Raw genomic sequence first — 15,888 nt, 5'->3', positions numbered from 1 at the left:
CTGGGAAGTGGCGGTGCGGTCCCCTACGGCACTGCGTAGGATCCTACGGTCTTGGCGTGCATCCGTGCGTCGCTGCGGTCCGGTCCCAGGTCGACGGGCACGTGCACCTTCCGCCGACCACTGGCGACAACATCGATGTACTGTGGAGACCTCACGCCCCACGTGTTGAGCAATTCGGCGGTACGTCCACCCGGCCTCCCGCATGCACACTATACGCCCTCGCTCAAAGACCGTCAACTGCACATACGGTTCACGTCCACGCTGTCGCGGCATGCTACCAGTGTTAAAGACTGCGATGGAGCTCCGTATGCCACGGCAAACTGGCTGACACTGACGGCGGCGGTGCACAAATGCTGCGCAGCTAGCGCCATTCGACGGCCAACACCGCGGTTCCTGGTGTGTCCGCTGTGCCGTGCGTGTGATCATTGCTTGTACAGCCCTCTCGCAGTGTCCGGAGCAAGTATGGTGGGTCTGACACACCGGTGTCAATGTGTTCTTTTTTCCATTTCCAGGAGTGTAACATCAGAATCAGCTTAATATTTCAAGGAACTCCTCGGCACAACAGAAGGAGTGACCCATGAGGTAACTCCTCAGTTTCGATTTGAAAGCATATTGATTACTGCTAAGATTTTTGAATTTGTGTGGTAGCTTATTGAAAATGGATGCAACAGTATACTCCCCACTTTTCTGCACAAGAGTTAAGGAAGTCCGATCCAAATGCAAGTTGGATTTCTACCGAGTATTAACTGAGTGAAAGCTCCTTGTTCTTGGGAATAAGCTGATATTGTTAACAAGAAACGACAGTAAAGATCCTTCTAAGACCACCTATTTCGGCAACAGCGTTTGTTGAGCACCTTTAAAAATGTACCTGCACAGACAGAACACATGATGAAAGTCCTAAGCACCTGCTAGTAGGCCATCCGTAATCAGAGGCCAATGTCAAAATACCCAGATTAGTGAACAGGGGTCGGCAAGAGGTTCGCGAACCCGAACCGCCCGTTTCTGAGCCAGAAATAACCTTTTAGAATGAGAAGAGTTACTCCAAAATATAATACCATACGACATAAGTGAACGAAAATAAGCAAAGTAGACTAATTTTTGTGTCGAACAATCACTTACTTCAGATACCGTTCGAATAGTAAAAATGGCAGCATTGAAGAAGAGCCTGAATTTGGGCTTTCAACGACAATTTACTATCTATCTGAGAACCTATCAATTTAAACTGTTCAGTTTCGCTAATCATATGCCCATTCTGTGAAATTAAAACGTCGTCTATGTTATCAGCACTATAAACATCCTGCGACTCTTGTTCCTTGACGAGGTTTAAAACACATGCGAAAAAGAAGCCGGTGCTCAGTAGTTCATGTGAGGTATAATGTCGGTTCTGAGTGGCCGTGTATTTGAAATGTTTTCCTACGCCACCCATAAGAAAACCGCGTGATTTCAATGTTAAGAATCGCAGTTCTGACCTCCATCCCAGAGGCGTCAAAAGAAGGGGTGAAATGTGAATAAGAGGGAATGTTACGACCTTTCCATCGTGTGAATCGTCCACGGTGGCGTTGGACATAATTGTGGCAAAATTTTGTATCAATGTGACATCATTAACCTACCTTACACCTCGCGTGAACTTCTGTGCTCAGACCTTTTTTTCGCATTTGTCGTCACGTTGCTGTTTGAAGTGTCACCGATCCCAAAGGTAACGTATGGAGCTATGCTTTTGCACCATTACAGTGGAAGATTGTAGGCACCTTTGAGACAAATTTCAAACTTATTCGTCAGAATGGGAGACAATTACGGAGTTTATAAAAAGTGATCCTCTAATTGTGTTGAGCAATGTAGTACTGCAAATAAATAAATAAATAAATAAATAAAACATAGCCTGGTGGAACAATGCCCTTCTTCAGATTTATTGAGGGTGTGGGGTTGACATAGAAGATAATGAAAATAGGTTCCTTATAGCAGTATTTGTGGGCCCTGAGATTGGTTATGATGATGTTTGCCTCGAGCTACTGGTAGATAAGTTTCAGCAAATGAACATGCCAGATATCTTTGCTGGAAATATGAGCCTTTTAAACGATATGGAGGGTGGTCCTTCATGTGAAACTTTTGATACTAGGATAACTAGAAAGAGTTTTTGGGACCCTGTTCCAGGAAAAACAGGAAGCTATATAATATTGTAAATTATTTCAATACACACATTCGTGATCGCATATAAGTTGTTTATTTTTATTGTTAGATGATCGCTTTCGACTTTGTAAGAAATCATCTTCAGATCTTACATTCTATGAAGAGGTGTAAAACATAATGCTTCAGTTACAATCTAAATGGACTCTAAGATAAATTAATGTAGCAGGAAAGCAACCTCTTACATCCATGATGACCGCAAGAATCGTTGGCGTGGAGCAGGTCTATCTGTGCAGGCGTAGAGAACACTGCTACATACGGTTTTTTTTTTCCTTTATTGTCATTTCAATTCCCTGTGAGGGGCGGGCTGGCAGCAGCATAGGCGTTGCTCTTCAGCCAAGAGACATAAATAGACAGGAAGACATTTAAAAACAACATAAAGGAGATAACGTGGCGGAATATAGAAACAAAAAAGGCGAAACAGAAGCAAATAAGACATACAAAGCGGTGATCGTGAATTGGAGATAAAAATCTAAAAATGTATGTTACACCACAAAAAACCCACGCACTACATTAAAAGGCACCAGGCAAAGTACAGCCGGAGCATAAAAGTCTGTAGAACGAGTAAATCAGCCACATCACAGGCAGCGTAGCAAGGAACTGTCATGGACAATAAACAGGTTGAGCACACAATTAAAACCCACATCACTAGATGACACTGTAGAACGGCAACGAAACACAACACTAACATAGCACACTGATACCGAATAAAAACCTGAGAGGATCTGCGTGGGCTGGTCCGGGAGGGGGAGGCACTGGAAATTGCCCTGATGAAGGAGATGGAGGGTGTGGAGGTGGAGAGAGGGAGGGATACAGCGATGGAGGAGCGGCAACGGGCGGGGGTGGAGAGGAAGGAGGAAACCATGGAGTGGGGGGGTATGAAGCCTGCGGACAGTGTAAAGGATACGGAGATGTTGAAGGAAAATGAGGAGGTGGGGGAAAGGGGTGAGTTCGTACAGGAGCCGTGTGGGGGAGCTACATACATCTCAACTGCTGGTAATTAAGTTGCAGAAGCCCCATCCATTGTCTCTCGTATAAAGTGATTGGTAGCCAATGGCCATGAGACTTGATTACATTGTATGAAGAGCATGTATGATTATTAGGAGTTTGGTCCTTGAGAAAACAACGAAGAATGTTTTGATGTTATAAATAGAGACATGCGTTATAAAAGGCGTTAAAATAGGGAAATAGACACTACCCAATGACAGGACTCATTTCAGGGTCGGGCTGCCCTCTGCAGGGCCTTCTGGTAAACCTAAACGTGGCAAAGACGGCCGGTAGGACACCAACTCGGTAACCAAGGAGCCGATGTACGTTCCACCATTAGTCAAAGATATTATGAATTCTCACTCGCAAGAAGGACACCAGTTAGTAACTATGGAAACGATGTGGAATCGATAAGTACCGTCATCTGCCAACAGATGTACTAACCATCCGTAGCTGGTGCAGTACACTTACGTAATGCGTATTTTACGTAAATTAGCTGCTTGTTCTGTTGTTACGTTTGCCCAGGTGAAACTGTTCTTTGTTCAAATGACCGAGTCTCTGCTTACAAGCAAAATACAGACCTAAAGCGTAGATTACGAGTCATACAGCCACTCTTTACCAGTGGAAGATACATGTATATATAAAAAATACACCTAACGTCACGCAACACACGTCATTCTGTTCTTTAACAGATACACTCTCATACAATATTTTAATTTTTCGCTGCGACACAAGTCTGAACATGCGATGTCTCAAAATAACATCTTTTGAAAATACGCCTAACGGTAACTGCACATGAGATTGTTCTTTTTCCTTGCATTGCTTTCTTGTATGAGCTTTCCTAAGCATGTTGTATCTGATCATTATTTCTCTAAACGCGTCATAAATATTAGTGATCAAAACATTTCCATGGAATTACTACATACTTGTCTACAATTTGTATTATATTAATGAAAACGCCCACCAAAACACTATCCTTAACATGATCATGTTAATTGAAGTTCACACCTGTTCAACAACACTCAGTTTATTGTACTTTAATTACAAGCGAGATTATCTCTAGGAACCCAATCACATTCGATCTACAGCCGCATTCATGAGCAACACTTTTTGAATCGAGTTTGCCATTACTGGTAATTTCCTTACAGTCGTCTATAATTCAACATCATCCTCTGATTAATTAAATAATTTCAGTTTCACAAATTAACGCCTTCTATTCCTGAACACGTACCAGGCCCACACTCTTCATCCTCTCTTCACGAAGATTCAGGTGGGACTGACTCACTTATGCGCCAAATCAAATGGCTGGTGCCACGAAGCATCCTTCTAGTACAATGGAGATTCCCCATCAGCAACGTTAACTCGCTGGCCAAAGATGTGTAAGGGTTGATTCGATCTGGCTTGGACAGAATCGACCTTTTTACCCTTACATCCCCTCACTAGACGTTTCCAAAACCTGCAAGAATTAAAAATTTGCGAAAATGTAAGAAAAGTTTCCCAGTCTAATAAAAAGAAGGAGAAAAAATAGAACTGACGAAAATGTGCTGGAAACATCCCATAAATAGAAATCTAATCACCGATTGCAATGGCTCCCTCGTTTTCACATTGTCATTAATAGTCTCAGTGTCAAGATCTTAAAAGAGTACACACATCCCTTTCATGCATCCCTACCAATTTATAATTCTTACAAAGTTTGTCTATGCATGATATAAACTGTTTAAGAAAAGTCATGATATTTTACAATCTTTTTTAGTTTAAGTCCATTTCAAATTTCTTGGAATATTGTTTTCGAAGCTGCAAGAAAATACCAAGAAAACCAGACCCCAACGAAGTTAGCAAAGCATACGAAAGGTTCATACTAACAGTAAAGTATTTCTGTTTATATGCAAAGTCATTAATCTTTCGCTTTTTAAGCAGCCTTATTTAGTGTAACAGGTGAAAATTAAGAAAACCTTAAAGACAAAATTTGAGAATATTAATTTTTTTTTGAAAATTTAGTATTGGTGGAAGACAATACAAGAAAGTAACACCAATGGTATCGTCCATTCGGTAGCGTCTCTTCACTGGAAATCTTACGCACACGGAGACAATACGGGGTTGTGTAGGGACTGAGCACTTGCACTTGATCCAGGTCATCGGCCGCGCTGCACTGCGAGGCATCCGTAATGCTGGCTATAAATCTCTCCTTTGCACTTCTCGCCTCCGGGGTTGCCCGAGGCTCAGAATGCTGTCGTAGCCGATTGCCGTGCTGTGCTCCGCTGTCTCCACTGCTACGGCCTAGTGCTGCACCCTCTGGCCTGTGACCCTCTCCATTTAATAAAAGCAATATTACAGGCGTGCCGTCAGCTTCTGCTATCAGATACGTCAAGCTGAACACAAACCGAGACGCGTATAGCACGTGTGGAGTGACAGACAGCACTGCGCGATGAGTACTTTCCGCGCATGCCGCGCGGGTTCTGCGCATACTGAGATGCGTACACATCCTTTACTCGCGCCGGTTGGCGACGCGCTTCGCTGTCAAAATCAAAGCACGCACTCTGTAATCTTTCTCAAACGACTCTACAGACTATTTGGTAAAACTAATTGATTTTTGCGTTACTTGTAGCGTTATATGTCAGCTTCGTGGTGAAGTGCTCATCATCTCGCTAATGATCATACTTATTGTGATATCCACATTTCAATAAGACAGTGCGCATAATTCGAAAAGCTTGCACTGAAAAATAGGGATCGCTATGATTTTGCGTTTGGTGCATATTACACCATACGTTGCCGTGAATAAAATTTAGCTAACATATTGAATATTTCTTTAGACTTGGGAGGAGGTCTCTACATGTCTCCGATCTAGAGAAAACGGATCGCATTTAGCGCGTTCACTCCCCATCGAACGCCCCGAGAATGAAATATGCACAACATCCCTTATGTCTCCTAAACTACTCGAGACATAGAAATGATACTGTGGAAAATGATAGCACACAAGGAGGACAGTTTTTGTCAAATCGCCCGCATCTCGTGGTCGTGCGGTAGCGTTCTCGCTTCCCACGCCCGGGTTCCCGGGTTCGATTCCCGGCGGGGTCAGGGATTTTCTCTGCCTCGTGATGGCTGGGTGTTGTGTGATGTCCTTAGGTTAGTTAGGTTTAAGTAGTTCTAAGTTCTAGGGGACTGATGACCATAGATGTTAACTCCCATAGTGCTCAGAGCAAGCCGGCCGAAGTGGCCGTGCGGTTAAAGGCGCTGCAGTCTGGAACCGCAAGACCGCTACGGTCGCAGGTTCGAATCCTGCCTCGGGCAGAGCGTTACGGAGATGCTGAACAAGCTCCAGTGGCGAACACTTCAAGAAAGGCGTCACGCAATACGGAGAGGTTTATTATCGAAATTACGAGAGAGCACATTCCGGGAAGAGATGGGCAACATATTACTACCGCCCACATATATCTCGCGTAATGATCGCAACGAAAAGATCCGAGAAATTAGAGCAAATACGGAGACTTACAAGCAGTCGTTCTTCCCACGCACAATTCGTGAATGGAACAGGGAAGGGGGGATCAGATAGTGGTACAATAAGTACCCTCCGCCACACACCGTAAGGTGGCTCGCGGAGTATAGATGTAGATGTAGATGTAGATGTTTGTGATGTCCTTAGGTTAGTTAGGTTTAAGTAGTTCTAAGTTCTAGGGGACTGATGACCTCAGAAGTTAAGTCCCATAGTGTTCAGAGCCATTTGAACCATATTTTTGTGTAATTAGTTTATCCATACTTATACCGTGTATACAACCAATGAAATACTTTTTCTGTACACCAGGCGTCAATTAAAACGTTGTCATTCAGGGAGGGTTTATAGACTATTTCTAGCTTACAGTGAAAATATGATCTGCATGCATGTAATATAAAGTCTTTTATTACATCCATATCCAAGTAATCACAGTGAAGCTCATATAATTCAGATCTTGGACGCTTTTTAGCAGGAGCACAATGGGGATACATTCATGGAAATACCTACATTTAAAATTTTTGAGACAGATTGTACAGAAATGTCAGCATAGGCAGGGCCGTTGCTAGACATTTTGCCATCCTGTACGAGAATCGAAAAATGACGGCCCTTCATTTTTACTACCAGCGGTCTCCCTGATATTCCCTCCCCCCTCCCTCGCCATCCAGCAGCAGCAACATCCAGAGGCTCAACAATGCAAATCTTCTAATCCTCATTTCCTCGAGACAGTTCTCAATTTTCATGCTTTGTCCTCAATTTCCTTAAAACTGGTTGAGGAGAACAAATGCCCTCAGTTTCATATTTTTTCCTCTCACGTTTTGAAATTTTCCAAAATAATTGAAATAAGAAGGATGTGAGCAACATTTTAAACAACTCAAGTGAATATACTAGTGCTACGAAATTTTGCATTAATTACTTATTTTACTTAATTGTAAGAAAATGAACTAATAAAGGTGTGGAACTATTTTCTGGTGTGAATTAATTGTTCCTTGAATTTAGGAATGATGTTATACTGATGGGAAACATGCTGAAGCATCAAACTAGATCATTTCGGTAATCGTGGTGTTATTTCGTTTCTGTTTTCATTGAAATGATTTTAGAATGTGAAATAATTCTCATCTTTTTCAACGTCCACTTTCGTCAAAGTAGGCAAATATTTATTAAGTAACTGCTCCGTACGCTTTTCAAAGTAATTCCATGTTTCAGCATTCCTTGTTTCTCATTTTTTCTTCTCATTTGCTCAGTTTTTTTGCTGTTTCATTTGAAATTAATTTTTCCCGCCCTTTGCCGCCCCTAAAATTTGGCCGCTCTAAGAGACCGCTTAGTCCTGCGTAATGTTAGAAACAATCGTGCACGTAGTCAACCTTGTTTCACCGTATAATATTTAAAATTTCCCGCCTCGCATCTTGATCACATGATTTTATGATACGTATTACTTCCCATTTCACTATCCCCATAATGAATCGTTTGTTCCTTCTTACAGACCGATGACCTCGCTGTTTGGTCTCTTCCCCCAAAAATCCAAATCCTTCTTACGATTTGAAGACATTGTGGAGCAGAAGATATAATCCAAGTGGATAATGGCTCACCAGTGACTGAACTGTGCATTGTTCTAGACAAAAGAAAAACAATAACAAAGTAAAAAGAACTAAAAATGTAATGTAATAATGAAAAAAGATCGAGAGGTTAAATGGCGCGGAACGAACCACTACTCAATGACAATAAAGTTCATTAGTATGACAATATTTTTCGGACGACCAACACTACCACTCTCGATATGCGTGGTGCCGAAGGGAGCGTATGGGAGGGACTGCTTTCCGTCCGCACCGCACAACTCACTCCGCTCTCTGCTCTGTAAGTAGGTTTTTTTAATATATATATATATATATATATATATATATATATATATATATATATATATAAATTAAAAAAACCTGATAGCCTATTGATTTGGGGGAGGGGACCAAACAGCGAGGTCATCGGTCCCATCAGATTACGGAAGGATGGAGAAAGAAGTCGGCCGTGCCCTTTCAAAGGAACCGTCCCAGCATTTGCCTGGAGCGATTTAGGGAAATCACAGAAAATATAAATCAGGATGGCCGGACGCGGATTTGAAACGTCGTCCTCCCGAATGCGAGTCCAGTCCAGTGTGCTAACCACTGCACCACCTCACTCGGTCCGATAACCTCTCCCTGTCTGGATATTCATTTGGATAACATGTAAAAATTGGAAGTAAATAGATAAACTTTCCGAGATTTTTGATAATAATGTTTTTATATATCACATATATACCGGATGATCAAAAAGTCAGTATAACTTTGAAAACTGAATAAATCACGGAATAATGTAGATAGAGAAGTACAAATTAACACACGTACTTGGAATGACATGGGGTTTTATTAGAACCAAAAAAATACAACCGTTCAAAAAATGTCCGACAGATGGCGCTTCATCTGATCAGAATAGCAATAATTAGCATAACAAAGTAAGACAAAGCAAAGATGATGTTCTTTACAGGAAATGCTCAATATGTCCACCATCATTCCTCAACATAACCCCAAAGCCAATAATCGCACGGACTGAGGGCTGGGGACCTGGGAGGCCAAGCACGACGAAAGCGGCGGCTGAGCACACGATCATCACCAAACGACGCGTGCAAGAGTTCTTTCACCCGTCTAGCAATATGGGGTGTTTTTTTTGTTCTAATAAAACCCCATGTCATTCCAAGCATGTGTGTCAATTTTTACCTCTCTATCCACATTATTCCGTGGTTTATTAAGTTTTCAAATTTATACAGACTTTTTGATCACCCGGTATATAGAAACGTATATAGCCTATGCCTGTTTGAATTATCATTAGACTACCGTGTAGATGTGAATCGGTCAAATACTTCTCGAGAGTTTTCGTAACAACGACTTGTCGTTATATAAACTAAGTAACGTACCGTAGTACTGTAAAGTGTGAAGGATGGTCTAGAACAACCTTCAGAAAATATTGTAATTTCATAAACGCTTACGTGCGCGATACTACCCTACGTTCCCCTTTATCGTAAGTGTGCCACACTTGTGCTCCGCGGGTTTCCGGCTCATTTCTGGAACCGGCTTTTGCGGTCTCAGCCACAGATAAACTGGAATTGTTGCCCTCCGGAATTTGTGTGTACTTGTAATGAGGAGTAGGAGGGGTGCTAGAAGAGCCCGTCAGCCGGCACCGGTAGTCCTGCCGGTGGCCGGTGGTGACGCGGCGGTATTTTTGGTGGGGACTGGCCGTTCTATTTATTGATCGCACATGGCGCGCTGTGCTGTGCCGTGCCGAGTCCGGCACACTCGCAGCCGGCGACTCGCCGTGGAGTCCGTCCGCACCGCACAACTCACTCCGCTCTCTGCTCTGTAAGTAGCTCGCACACACGTGCCACAACACGCCCGCATTACGCCGCGCAGCTAACACACCCTATCCTCAGTACTGTATTAGTTGCAGTCTATACGTACAGTAGTTGTCACGCTTTTGTTTGGGAACAGTTCTCGCATTTAGAGCACGTAGCAACGAGAGCAGGTTTAAGGCGTACGTTTATTTTTCTGTGGAACGCCTTAACGTGCATTTCGTGAACTGTAAAAGCATTACCCTTCTGACGAGCTTATTTTGTAGGTCAAGGTCAGGGTCAGCGAGAGAGTGGTCATGCGCACGGCGCCTGAAAGAACCGTCACACTGCTGTATGCATAGCTGCACAGTGCCTCGCGCATTTTCCGTCAAATCTTTTCTCTGTATGACTTTACTATGTTACTCGTAGCCAGAAGATGCTTGCCACAGTATTCTTCGTACGAAAATGCCAGCTTTCATTCACTGCGACCAGTGAGTTTAACGCAAAGTATGTAGGGAAAATTCTGTCTGCTGTGTTACGTCGATGCATTTTATTTCCCAATATCATTGGAAATACAGCTTCATCTTCAGGACTTCAGATGATTATTTTTATCGTAGAAATGCGTTTCTGTGACACGTTATAGTGAATTTAAATAGATAAATGGCACAAGTTGCGGTTTAACGTACTACTTCCGAGAGCATAAGTAACGTATCGCACACCGGCAACAGCAGTGACACAATTCAAAAATGCAATACTTGAGAAAAATCAACTTTAAGAATTCTAAGAAACTTACATTGAAATAATATAAGCGTCCTTTAGATTTTAAGTAAGTAATTTGGGCAGTAAGTTACATTATAACCTATACAACAGTAATGTGGGCGTGTAGTTCTGTACTCATCGAATGTGAGGTGTTACCAGGTAATTATTAATTAATTCTTTCAGTTGTGTCACTTTCCTTGGTTTCCTAAAAACTTTTACGTTTTTGTTATGACCCCTTGTGTAATACTTTTGCCACTTTTCTACCCCAAATAATATTTTTCTTTTACTTGCAGTTAAATAATACGACATTCGAACCTCTATCAGGCAAAATTTGTCTTCAAATAAAAATAAAAATTGAAAAACAAGTTGAAATTGTTGTATTAGAAAAATACAAAATACAGAATTGTAATTTATGAAACTTAATAGAATTTAATAATGAACATCAGTTCGTACAATCTAAGGAACACAATTTACGAAACCATAGACTCATGAATGGGCTTGTATAATGCAGAAATACTTTTTGCCGAGAAAAGGGATTCAATATGAATTTCCTTGATAGAAGAAATTTCTGTTTCTTTTCTTGTACGCTGCAACGCACGAAATTTTGTGATATTTACGACAGCTGTAATTGTCGAAACAGGGTCTGTTCCTCCAGACATTGTAATGTAACATACAGACACTGCATAAATGCAGACATTGCAATAATCAATGATACTGCAGAAACACAGACATTGTAATAATCAGTGATATTAAAAATTACATTCAACTTACCTTACACACGAGAAGTTCCACAACTCACAACGCGTCGTTCCCCTTGAATGACCCATGCACAACTGCCAGTAGCAAAGCTCAAGTGAAACTGTTCTTGCCCTGCCGAATCATGGAGTATAGCCTGCAACAAAACTGACACAACTGCCCTGAAGTGGAAAAACTGTGTGACAGAGACGTGACATTTTTCGTGCACGTGGGGACACTTCACACGTATTTTTCAGTGACAAGAACTAAAAATTGCCGTTTTTTTATTTGTGTCACTTTTCTTGTCGAGGTGCGATTTAAGATCTCTTTTTCAATTTTTCGTACACCGTATCCATGAAAGGTGTTGTTTCACCGTGTATGACTTTGCAATGTAATTTTTTCTGTGTTATATACTATGCAGATTCACCTAACAGTATTTTATGCGTGTGATGTGTAATTAACATGAGGAAGAATTTGGAATCATATGCAGGGAAAACGCGTCAAAAAGTGGGGTGTCACAGACGGAATGACCTGTATTCAGGGATTTGGCAGGAACGACCATCCCAAGCAAGAAAGGATGGTAAATATGGGCTCTAAAAATGCATGCCTTAAGAGCCGTAAGCACTTGTTTATCTTCGCTACTGTGAAACACATCTACTGAGACAGTGTTCATAGCTCCTAAGGTATGCGTGTTAGAGCCCATGTTTACTGAACTTTTTGCTTCGAATAATCGTTCCTGTCACATACCTGAATATTGATCATTCCTCCTGGGACAACCTGTACGTATACGATCAGTGTAAAATATTTCTTGTGTTTGCATGTTGAAACGTCATTTTTACGCGATTCTCGATTTGACTTAATTATAACTCCAACAGATACTACTATCCATAGTGTTGGAGATTCTTCAGCAAATAGCTAAAGCCTTGAAGATGTAGCTGTGATTAGAAATGTACATTGACTGATACAATGAGGTGACAAAAGTCATGGGATACTTCCTAACACCGTGTCGGAGCTCCTTTCGCCCGGTGTAACGCGGCACTTCAACGTGGTATGGACTCAGGTCGTTGAAATTCGCCTCCAAACATGTTGAGACATGCTGCCTCTGTAGCCGTCCATATTTGCGAAAGTGTTGCCGGTGCAGGATTTTGTGCATAAACTGACATCTCGATTATGTCCCGAAAACTGTTCGACGGAATTCATGTCGTGCGATCCGGGTAGTCAAATCCTTCGCTCGAATTGTCCAGAATGTTCTTCAAACCAATCGCAAACCATGGTGGCCCGGTGACGTAGCGCATTGTCGTCCATAAAAATTCCATCGTTGTTTCGGAACACGAAGTTCCAGGTAGCCGAACATAACCATTTCCAGTCAACGGTCGGTTCAGCTGGACTAGAAGACCCAGTCAATTCCATGTAAACAGAACCCACACCACTATGGAACCATCATCAGCTTGCATAGCGCCTCGTTGAAACCTTGGACCCATAGCTTCGTGGGTTCTGCGCCACACTCGAACCTTAGCATCAGCTCTTACCAGCTGAAATCGGGACTCATCTGACCAGGCCACGGTTTTCCAGTAGTCTAGCGTCTAACCGATATAGTCACGTACACAGGAGAGGCACTGCAGGCGATATCGTGCTGTTAGCAAAGGCACTCGCTTCGGTCGTCTGCTGTCATAGCCTATTAACTCCAAATTTAGGGTAATCGACTAAATTACAGGCCCATATCGTTAACGTCGATATACAGCAGGATTTTGGAACATATATTGTGTTCAAACAATATAAATTACCTCGAAGAAAACTGTCAATTGACACACAGTCAACATGGGTTTAGAAAACATCGTTCCTGTGAAACACAACTAGCTCTTTATTCAAATTAAATGTTGAGTGCTATTGACAAGGGATTTCAGATCGATTCCGTATTTCTGGACTTCCGGAATGCTTTTGACACTGTACCACACAAGCGGCTTGTAGAGAAATTGCGTGCTTACGGAATATCGTCTCAGTTATGTGACTGGATTTGTGATTTCCTGTCAGAGAGGTCACAGTTTGTAGTAATTGACGGAAAGTCATGGAGTAAAACAGAAGTGATTTCTGGCGTTCCCTAAGATAGTGTTATAGGCCCTTTGCTGTTCCTTATCTATATAAACGATTTGGGAGACAATCTGAGCAGCCGTCTTAGGTTGTTTGCAGATGACGCTGTCGTTTAGCGACTAATAAAGTCATCAGAAGGTCAAAACAAATTACAAAACGATGTAGAAAAGATATCTGAATGGTACGAAAATTGGCAGTTGACCCTAAATAATGAAAAGTGTGAGATCGTCCACATGAGTGCTAAAAAGAATTCGTTAAACTTCGGTTACACGATAAATCAGTCTAATCTAAAAGCCGTAAATTCTCCTAAATACCTAGGTATTACAATTACGAACAACTTAAATTGGATGGAACACACAGAGCCGGCCGGAGTGGCCGAGCGGTTAAAGGCGCTACAGTCTGGAACCGCACGACCGCTACGGTCGCAGGTTCGAATCCTGCCTCGGGCATGGATGTGTGTGATGTCCTTAGGTTAGTTAGGTTTAAGTAGTTCTAAGTTCTAGGGGACTTATGACCACAGCAGTTGAGTCCCATAGTGCTCAGAGCCATTTTTGGAACACACAGAAAATATTGTGGGGAAGGCTAACCAAAGACTGCGTTTATTGAGAGGACGCTTAGAAAAAGTAACAGATCTACTAAGTAGACTGTCTACACTACGCTTGTCCGTCCTCTTTTAGAATACTGCTGCGCGGTGCGGGTTCCATATCAGATAGGACTGACGGAGTACATCGAAAAAGTTCAAAGAAGGGCAGCACGTTTTGTGTTATCTCGAAATATGGGAGAGAATGTCACAGAAATGATACAGGATTTGGGCTGGACATCATTAAAAGAAAGGCGTTTTTCGTTGCGACGGAATCTTCTCACGAAATTCCAATCACCATTTTTCTCCTCCGAATGCGAAAATATTTTGTTGACACCGACCTACATAGGGAGGAACGAGCACCATGATAAAATAAGGGAAATCAGAGCTCGTACGGAAAGATATAGGTGATGGTTCTTTCCGCGCGCTATATGAAATAGGAATAAAAAAGAATTGTGAAGGTGGTTCGATGAACCCTCTGCCAGGCACTTAAATGTGAATTGCAGAGTATCCATGTGATGTAGATGTAGATAGAATTTCGCCCCTCTTTACAAACGGATACGCTCGTCGTACGTCCCACATTGATTTCTACGGTTATTTTACGCAGCGCTGCTTATTTGTTAGCACTGACTACTCTATGGAAACGCTGCTGCTCTCGGTCTTTAAGTGAAGGCCGTCGGCCACTGTGTTGTCGGTGGTGAGAGGTAATGCCTGAAATATGGTATTCTCGGCACACTCTTGATGCTGTGGATCTCGAAATATCGAAATCCCAAACGATTTCCGTAATGAAATGTCCCATGCATGTAGCTCCAACTACCATTCCGCTTTCAAAGTCCGGCGATACCTGTCGTGCGACCACAATCACGTCGGAAACCTTTTCACATGAATCACCTGATGCAAATGACAGCACCGCCAATGCACGTTGTGAACGCTATACTACAGCCATCAGTATACACTCAGTCGCAAAAGTATTCGGACAGTGGGAAGTTTCACAATGAGTACTCGAGAAACAGTGACTATGAAACCCAAACATATTTATTAACAATATATATGCGTAACAACATTAACTACAAAAGAATTATTGTATTATTTCGTTTCCAAAACATAAATAACAGAAAAATTAACAGCAAAAATGAAACATTCTGCACACCCTGCTGCTACAAAAGTATTCGGACCCTGTCCAATAAATGTTCATAAGTTGTATGACGAAAATGTCAATACCTTGTGGGTCCACCTTTCATTTTAATACCTCCTCCAATCTACTAGGCATACTTTCCACGAGTTTTTTCGTGAAATCTTGGCCTATATTTGCCCATTCTTGGCGCAGTTTCTCTTTCAAGGTCTCCTTCGTACAGATGTTGTCCACGCGGTGGGCCCGTTTCAATTTATCCCACAAATGTGCGACTGGGTTAAGGTCTGGTGATTGGGGAGGGGGGTGCAATGCTTTCAGGCAATTTGAAGAGCAACCACGTTTGTACAATATGCGCGGTATGCTTGGGGGTCATTATCCTGATAAAAATGAAAGTTGTTCGCAATACCTAGATGTCGTGCACTCTGCTTCAAATGTCCTCGCAGTATATTCAAATACGCTTCCTTGTTCATCGTATCATCAATGAACACTAAATCACCCACACCATTGCCGGACATGCATCCCCACACCATGATGCTCTCACCTCCAAACTTTACTGTTGGTTTGAGGTTCCTGGGATTCAG

The 15,888-nt window shown here is 42.2% G+C and overlaps 1 protein-coding gene across 1 annotated transcript in view; it reads left to right on the top strand.

Annotated features, from left to right (window-relative positions):
- The first annotated feature begins 9,965 nt into the window (after nucleotides 1-9,965).
- Nucleotides 9,966-15,888, top strand: part of LOC124555767 — a 225,168-nt gene continuing 219,245 nt past the window's right edge. The window contains exon 1 of the mRNA XM_047129813.1: nucleotides 9,966-10,044. The gene's annotated coding sequence lies outside the window, so the exon portion shown is untranslated. The remainder of the gene's footprint in view (nucleotides 10,045-15,888) is intronic.

This window comes from Schistocerca americana, chromosome X (genome assembly GCF_021461395.2).
Source record: "Schistocerca americana isolate TAMUIC-IGC-003095 chromosome X, iqSchAmer2.1, whole genome shotgun sequence".
NCBI lineage: Eukaryota > Metazoa > Arthropoda > Insecta > Orthoptera > Acrididae > Schistocerca > Schistocerca americana.
Note: the sequence above shows the minus strand (reverse complement) of the source record. Positions and strands in the feature narration are given on the sequence as shown.